This window comes from Mauremys reevesii, linkage group 1, assembly GCF_016161935.1.
Source record: "Mauremys reevesii isolate NIE-2019 linkage group 1, ASM1616193v1, whole genome shotgun sequence".
NCBI lineage: Eukaryota > Metazoa > Chordata > Testudines > Geoemydidae > Mauremys > Mauremys reevesii.
The window spans coordinates 310,935,262-310,944,255 of NC_052623.1; positions in this window are offsets into that span (position 1 = coordinate 310,935,262).

An 8,994-nucleotide genomic window follows, 5' to 3' on the forward strand; every position below is an offset into this window, starting at 1 on the left:
TATAATAATTACCTACACTACTTTTTTGGGACCTGGTATTAAAATTGTATAATCTACATTACCATCACCATTAACAATCTGGTTTAAATCTGTTCCACGTGGTCTGATTTCCTTACAGAGTTTCCATGAATTAGAAATTTTAGCCCCATTGCCATATGCCAGCTAAGCATAATTGTCACATCTATGTCATCGTTGTTATTGTGGGTAGTACTAATACAACAGAATACATTGAAAGATTAGAGTCTCTGACATCCCTACAGTAGGAATTGGAATATTACACTGAACAAGGCACACTACTTGACATCTTAAAAACAAATTTAAAAAAATCAAATCATTTATGTGAAGTTTTACCAATTGGCTGATTCTTCCACAGCAAAATTCAGCCCTGGCTTAAATGAACAAAAACTCGTACTTCTCAACCTGCCAATGCCCAAAATGAGGTATAATGTCGTGGGGCAAGTATATCCTGTTCCCGTTTTGGGGCAGGGTAGGGGCATTGCAACCCTGCGGGTAAGCATAGTAGGCTATCCTCTGCTTCTGTGTAGCAGGGGCATAGTGGCCAAAGGCTCTATAGAAATGCCCTTGCTTTCAGGGTGGTGTGGCCCAATGACCAGAGTCAGAATGGCTGTCCTTGCCTCTAGGGCTGTGTGGCCTAGCAGCTAGAGTCAATATGGTTGCTCTTGCCTTCAGAGCTATGCAGCCGAATGGACAGAGTCAATATGATGACGCTTGCCTGCAGGGCTGTGTGGCCTAGTGCAGGGGTGGGCAAACTATGGCCGACGGGCCGCATCTGGCCCACCAGCCATTTTAATGTGGCCCTTGAGCTCCTGTGAGGGTCTGGGGCTTGCCCTGCTCCGGTGCTCCAGCCAGGAAGCAGGGTTGGGGGTTGCTCCACGCGGCTCCCAGAAGCACCGGCATGGCCCCTCTCCGGCTCCTATGTGTAGGGGCAGCCGGGGGCTCCACACACTGCATCCCAAGCACTGTCCCCACAGCTCCCATTGGCCGGGAACCGTGGCCAATGAGAGCTGCAGGGGTGGCGCCTGTGGACAGGACAGCGCAGGAGAGCCGCCTGGCCATGCTTCCGGGTAGGAGCCAGAGGGGGCACATGCCGCTGCTTCCAGGAGCCCGCTTGAGGAAAGCACCGCCCGGAGCCTGCACCCCTGAGCCACCTCCCTCCCCAACCTCCTGCCCCAGTCCTGATCCCCCTCCCACCCTCTGAACCCCTCGGTCCCAGCCCGGAGCACCCTTTTGCACTCCAAACCTCTCATCCCCAACCCCACCCCAGAGCCCGCACCCTCAGCCAGAGCCCTCATCCCCGCCATGCCCCAACCCTCTGCCCCAGCCCTCATCACCCTCCCTTCCAAACTCCTCGGTCTCAGCCCAGAGCACCCTCCTACACCCCAAGCCCCTCATCCCCAGCCCCACCCCAGAGCCCGCATCCCCAGTTGGAGCCCTCACCCCCCCTGCATCCCACCCTCCCTACCCCAGCCCGGAGCCCCCTCACACACCCTGAACTCCTAATTTCTGGCCCCACCCCAGAGCCCGAACCCTCAGCCAGAGCCCTCATCCTCTCCTGCACCTCAACCCCAATTTTGGGAGCATTCATGGCCCACCATACAATTTCCATACCCAGATGTGGCCCTAGGGCCAAAAAATTTGCCCACCCCTGGCCTAGTGGCTAGAGTTAATATTGTTGCCCTTGCTTTCAGGACTGTGTTCTCAAGCGGTCAGAGTCAATATGGTTGCTCTTGCCTTCAGGGCTATGTGGCCGAATGGCCACAGTCAATATGGCAACCCTTGCTTTCAGGGCTGCATGGCCTAATGGCCAGAGTCAATATGGTTGCCCTTGCCTTTAGGGGAAATATAAAGAACTCAAAATGTATTTTTTTTAAATCTCATAATTCTAAATCCAATATTATGACCTTTTGGGACCTGATTCATGATTTTTGAATGCTTGGAGTTCACAATACTGACGATGCAAGTCCACAAGACATTTTAGGAACCGTACAAAGCCTTTTAAATTACTTCAATCCAACTTTTCTGTGTTTTGACCGTATGTGGACCTTTGGCAAAGGGTTCTCCGTTCTTTGTAAACAATTCTCATCTCAGACTTGACAAACTCACTGTACCAAACACATATCTTGCAGAGTATTTATTCCTAAGGGGTAACTTGTAAGGTATCTAACAGAAAACTTGTAATTTACCAAGACTCATAATCATTGTGAGAGGTAAGTACATGTAATATTTAAGGAATAATGTAGCTATATTGAAAGTATGTTTTATGGTCTTGGAGTTAAAGTTAGTCACCAGGGGGGATATTATGTCACGGTGATGGCCCATTCAAGCCAGAAGGAGTTGTAATCCCACACTGGCTAGCCAGTGAAATAACGCAAGGCTCAACTGTCTAGCCTTGCTGCATCTCAAGACTATCCATGGAAAACCATCAGAGACAACTGCAAACTGTCAAAATCAGTTGGAGGTAAAAAAGGAACATCATGACGCCCTGTCTCTGAAAAGAGACAAAAAACCTGTTTCAGTATCATTCAGAGAGAGGACAGGTGCTCTGTATCCTTTTACTGGGGAAACATCTTGTGGAGCGGGGTGTATGTGTGTGTGTTTTCCTTAAAGTTTGGATCCTGGTTCCTGTGAAGCCAGCCAGCTTTGCAACAGACTGAACATTGGGGGGGTGACCCTACTTTATTAGATAGGCAGTGTAGGCCCTAGTTAGCTTTTTGTGATTTTATTTTATATTGTAACCATTTGTTTGCATTTCTCTCTTTCCTGTTTCTAGTCTAATCTTTATTCTTTCTTAAATAAACCTACTTTTGTTTTATTATAAGTACTCACAAGTGCTGTGTGTTATATAGGAGCAGTGATTTAAGGTAAAACTAGTAAACTCAGGAACACTGTTCCTATTGGGGGTGGAAGATCAGGAATTTCTGTGAGTAGCCAGTGTCAGGGGCTGGATATCACAGGGGAACTCTTCAAAGGGACTTGGGATTTGAGGTGTACCTGTTGTTAAGCTGCAAGGTGAAGACAGGGCTGGCATAGCCCAGAGGAGAGTGCGTGAGTGCTGAGAAGTTAATGGTGTTAGGGAGCTAACACCCAGTTACCACAAGCAAGACTCCCTCATGTGGGAGGCGGGGTAACAAAGTGACTCACAGTCCTGGGTACCCCAAGAAGCATCACACCATTTTCCACAATTAACTCCTTCATCAGAAACAAATGAAGATGTCCCTAGAAATGACACATACCTTTTGTTGCATTTGCCTTCCTGGGAAATATATTAGACATGCCTAACTGCCAAGTTCTGTGTAGCTTGTCAAGTGATGTTATGTGCAGGGGTGAGTGGGTTTTCTCAGTAAGGGCAATGGGATGAGGAGCAAGCTGCAGCTTTCTGTTGAGCTATACGGACACATTATGGGTAATTGTTTTGTGTGGGTTTGGGTCCTGGCGCTCCCTTGCTATGTTATGTTTTTGGTTCCATCTTTCTACGCCACTCCCCTGTGCGCTCATTTGAATACCTATGTGCACAATGTGATGGGCAAAGCTTCAGTTTGAGGCACCCACTGGAGTGTTTGATACTTTTACTGTGAAATATTTCTGCCCCGCTTCCTAGTTTCCTAACTTTTAGGATTTGCTGGTTATTGGCTTCATTACACTGAGTGGAGGGGAATGAAGGAGAGGACAAAGGGTAGGAAAGGCCTCAGAAACTGTGGAATAGAGCCAACATGTAGTTCTTCTCCATAGCTTCTTTCTACCTCAAAAAGTGTGTGATGTACATCTCTTGGGGAGATGGCAAATGGATCTGGGATGTCAGAGAGGATGGGAAAGCCAGGCAGCAACAGTTAGGAGCAGGCTCTCCTTGTGCATGACCCAGAATATGAAGAGTTGGAGCCTAATCTCCCTGGCCACCTCCTTGGCCTCCTTTTTGCTGCTACAAACACCTCCAGATGGAAGGAAGGATTATCAAGTTCCCCACAACTGTAAAGACCCTGGAATTTCAACTTACGCTTCCACTGCCAGTGGATTTTATCAAAGGAGAGGAACATGTATTTATTGAACAGAAAAGATCAAAACTATTAGAAAAAATAATTTTATTTTCAAGTCTCTAAGAATATTTCAGACTTAAAAGATCCCCACAAAACCAAAAACATTTACTAGTAAATATGTTTTTGAAAGTTTCTTATTAGTAGAATAATGTAAACCTAGCAACCAGGGAGGTCCTTGAAACAGGCTTTGTTGCACTGGGATGATTTGTAATAGTCATTATTATTTTTAAGTAACAGCCATTGTTGTTTTTCTAAAAACATGGAATTACCTAAAATTGACCTTCCTGTTAGTAATTTAAAACAAAGGGTGTATTTAAAATAGTGTCAGAACCAGCCTTTAAGCAACAGACTGATGTAGAAATTCTTATACTGCTTAAAGATACATTCCTGCAATTCTCTTTGACTTCAGTACTTGTTGCATGTGTCTAGCTGAAAGAAGAACTGGCTCCTGTGACTGTACATATGAAGAGAGACAGGAAATGTGCTATGCAGGGCTGGCCCAATCCTGGAATTAGCGCCCAATCCCAAGTAAACCATGCTGGTATCTGCAGGGCTGTGGAGGAAGAAACTGTCTCGCTCTTGCCATGGAGTTGCAGTTGAGCCTCTCCGTGGCTGCTACTGAAGCCTCAGGTCTGTAGTAACCCACTGCGCCTGGTGTGATCCACAGCCACAGGGGAGAATAGCCACTGGATCTGCAGTCATGGAATTTCCCTCTCTACAAACTCCCTCTGAATGCTGGGGGCAGGCATAGGCGCTGGAACTATGGGTGCTGGGGGTGTGGGAACACCCCCTGGCTTGAAGTGGTTTCCATCATATACAGGGTATATAGTTTGGTTCAATGGCTTTCAGCACCCCCACTATAAAGATTGTTCCAGCACCACTGTGGGCAGGGAACTCTCCAAGCTTATCAGCATTGTATCTACATCAGGACCACAGTGAATCTGCTAGGCAAGGGCCCTCCACAGCTCTGGTCAGCTCTGGGCATGATTTGGCCCATAATGAAGTTGTGTATTCAAACTGTAGTAACCTGTCAGGCAGTCTGCCATACTGAATTCTATTTCTCACAGACAGGGCTGGCACACAGGCAGTGAAAAAAGCCAACATTTCTCAATGCAAAAAATATGCAGTGCAGAGCATTCCCGCTGCTTCAGCATATGCCAGCTAGACATTTATGGACATGTGTAACCAAGGGAGTTTGGCAGATGAAATCAAGTATAAATTCTAAGAACATTTAGAGGTAATAAGGTGGCTTTGAGAGGAGAAACTACAATAAGTTGCACGCAGAGACAAACACAGTTGGCTTGTGTTTGCTTGCATCATGAGAAGGAAAATCTAGAATAACATCTCTCTGATTTACAACCATTCAGTACACTATTCCAGGCAGGGCCCCTAGAATTGTGAACATAGAGCAGTAGGTTAGATCCGCAGCTGGAGTAAATGGGCACAGCTCCATTTACTTCAACAGAGCTATGCCGGTTAACACCAGCTCAGCATCCTGGCCTGCAGCACACTGAAATGCAAATGACTTCAGCTTTTGTCTGTTCGTTCCAGTCACTGGCATTAGCAGAGGTGGAGAAAATTGAAGTGGCAAGCCATGAGTGAAATTAGAGTAGTGTGTATGCGGAAGAGAGTTCAGGCTGACTGAAAGTCTCTTTCATAAATAAGAAACCTTTCTAACTCCTGCTTAACAAGTCTATTTCTTTATATGCGTTTTATGTTGTACTACCTATTAATAAGAGATCTCTTTAAATCCACTTTGCAGTCAGAACACATACATGTTATTTGAAGACTGATGGCTGTTTGTTGAGGCTCTGAAGCTGCAAGTGGGAGTAACTGTTGCTGTGAGGGTTTCATTGGAACATGTAAAATGGCTGCCTCTTAAAGTATTTGTTTTAAATGAGATTACACAGTATATTTAATGGATAAAAAAAATTCTCTGGCTGCCCTGTTTTATTTGTGTTCAATTCAGAGCTGTTTATTTAAGAAGGCCCATAAATGCCTGAGATATATATGTGGAACTAGTGACAGCAAATTGAATTTCATATTTTTGGAATGGAAAATTACTTTTTGCCCAGGGAAAGTGCCTGTGTATGTACTGGCCATGTCTGGGAGAAGCAGAGTGCAGTGTGTTACTGCACCCCCTATTGGTCTGCCTCATTATAGAATCCCAAAGTGCATTACAATACAATTTCGGTTTTATATTGATTCTGTCATTTGAACACGCTATCAGAAGATACTGTGCGAAGAAAGGCAGGAAAGAGAGCAGACACTTTGTAGACACTCAAGTTCTTACTAAATGAATGTGACAAATACAGACGGGATGGATAAAATAGAAAAAGCTGAAGCTTAAAGGCAGAAAAGATGCAAATACCTGTGCTTACTAGCTAGTTACAATTTGTTGGGGGAGGTGAGAAGTCAATGGAACAATACAATAATGAGTAAGGCAAAATGAATGGGAGCTTTGTGCCAGTCACAGACTGATGCAAAAGGAAGAATTTAATTCAAGGGAGAGAAGTTATTCATTAGCTTGGCTGGAGAGCAGTTGAGGATGAGAGAAAGGAGAGGGGCTTCCTCCAAATGAACAGGGCAGGTTGAGCAGGCAAGGTGGTATTTGGAGATGGGGTCAGAGAAATGTGATAGGGTAAGTTCAGAAAAATCAAGAGGGCAGTTTTGGAACTCATGTCAGAGATGTCTGGGAAACCAGTGAAGGCTGACATGGTCCACTTCCCTCAGGTGAGGGTAGCCTGACCACAGCCTTCTGGACTCACTTTAATTCAGAGACTGGGTATTAAGAAGGCCACAAGACTAAAGTAAGGATAAATTCTGGAAATAGCCTGAAGCTGGTGACATACACATTACTGAGCAGGCAGATGAGGGAGGAGTCAGAGCATGCAGCAACAGGGTCACACCAAGATGTTGGTCTTGAGAACAAAATAAAAATCTGAGCTAAGGAGATGGATAGCAGAGTCAGACATCATGTAATTTTTTTTCTAAACCAGGAGGGAGACTTAGGCCAGTTCCTCAGCTAGTGTATTTCAGCATGGCTCTGTTCACTTCAATGGAGCTCGACCAATTATCTAGCAGAGGCAATGCCTTTACATCTTAAACCATTAGTAGGCATTTATGGTATAGCCAAGCATTGTGTAGAGAATATTTCCTACCTTTGCCAATAAATTCAATAAAGCTATATTATAAGCTGTTGATATTGGAAGAAATGACTCGCTAACTGTGAGTTACATTAGGGTTTAACTATACCTGCGTATATCAGGTTATATTTAAGGCTTCTTCCTAAATCTTGTTCTGATTGGTATCTCTGCTCTGCTGCCACCTGCCCTTTAGGGATTCCACCATCATTCCTGAGATTAACAGATGACTTTACTGTTTTTGGCACTAAGGTGTGAAATTCATTCCCCTGTTCCTCTGACTCAGCTCGCCCCTTCCCATATTTAAAAATCTACTGAAGACCCTCTTGTTTCAGGTTTGCCTCTGTTTTAATCAGTGCTGGTCTGAGTGTACGACCCTTACCCTCAATAACCACTAGTTTTTGGTTCTGATTCAGCAAAGAACTGGTGTCTTAATGATGATGCTTTGTTATTTGCAATTTAAAAAAATATTTGGTTCCTAGCGTGTCTCTTTGACACCATTTTGAAATGTGGTGATTGTTATATTTTAACTATGCTGTACCTTAACTTTGTCAGGGGGAGGGGAAGGATGAGACTTTCACTATAGAAATGTGATTATTTTATTGTACTTTAAACGTATGTTTCAGCTGAGTGGCTATCAAACAATCCTCTCTCCACTGAAATCTTGATTGAAATCAAAACTGGTGAACAGTATCAAATAGCTTATATAGGTCTGAACTCACTGAGTTTAACGGTGGGGTGGAGACCACCCTACTGACTGCTGCACGTAATTCGGTGTGATCTGGCAAAGCTGTTAATCCATGTCGGAGAGCAATGCAGAACTGAATTACTTCTAAGAGAGAGGAGTGGGGTTGGGAAAGGAGACTGTCTGCCAGTCAGAGTTTCTATGACTACACTGGTGATGCAGTGGATGTGTCAGCTGCCATGGAGCAGCTTTCACACTAGCTAACATATTCTATATTAATAATATTATTTACAATTTGGTAAATGCCGACAGAGTGCTCAGCGCTGCACATAAAGGAAGGTTCAATCCCTGCTCCAAGAAATTTACAGTCCAGTGACTACCTTCCATGGAATACAGTGGCCTTTCCCACCTCTTATTTTCTCTTGCACCTGTATATCCATAGTTCCCCACAGGAGGCTGTCTCATTCCATCAACTGTGTGCCGCACAGAGAAGCAGAAGGTTGATGTTGCACTAAATAGAACACAAGGAAGTGAAAGCTGCACACGGACCCCAGCTAGGGTGACTTTCGGGACACTTTTTTTTGGATGGTGGAAGTGTGTGTGTAAGTAAAACAGGTGCCTATATAAGACAAAGCCCCTAATATCAGGACAGTCCTGATAATATTGGGACGTCTGATCACCCTAATCCTAGCACTGGCATGATGCCCCTCCAAGTGTAGGTTCTTTTGTGGCATTGCACCACCTGTGAGCACTCGGGCATTAAGAATATAATATGTGAAGAAAATGGTCATGTCAGTAAGGGCACAGTTGTGCCCTTATATTCAGCCCCTATTGCATGTGCATAGGGAGAGGACAAAATCAGTACAAGTTACAACAGCCTCTGGCAGCTTTAACCTATGCTGCTGGATAGAGTATGTACCAGAGCACCCAAGGAAAATACATATACAAAAGTGCAGGCTGCAGTGCTAGAAACCAAGAGAACAGCAGCTGCGAAAATGAGCACTAACAGAAAGCACCTAGATACAATGATGATGGACATTACAGAAACACCCTAGATCAACAGATAGAGACATGGAGGAATGATGGGATGACGCTTGTGTGTGAACGTTTCAGT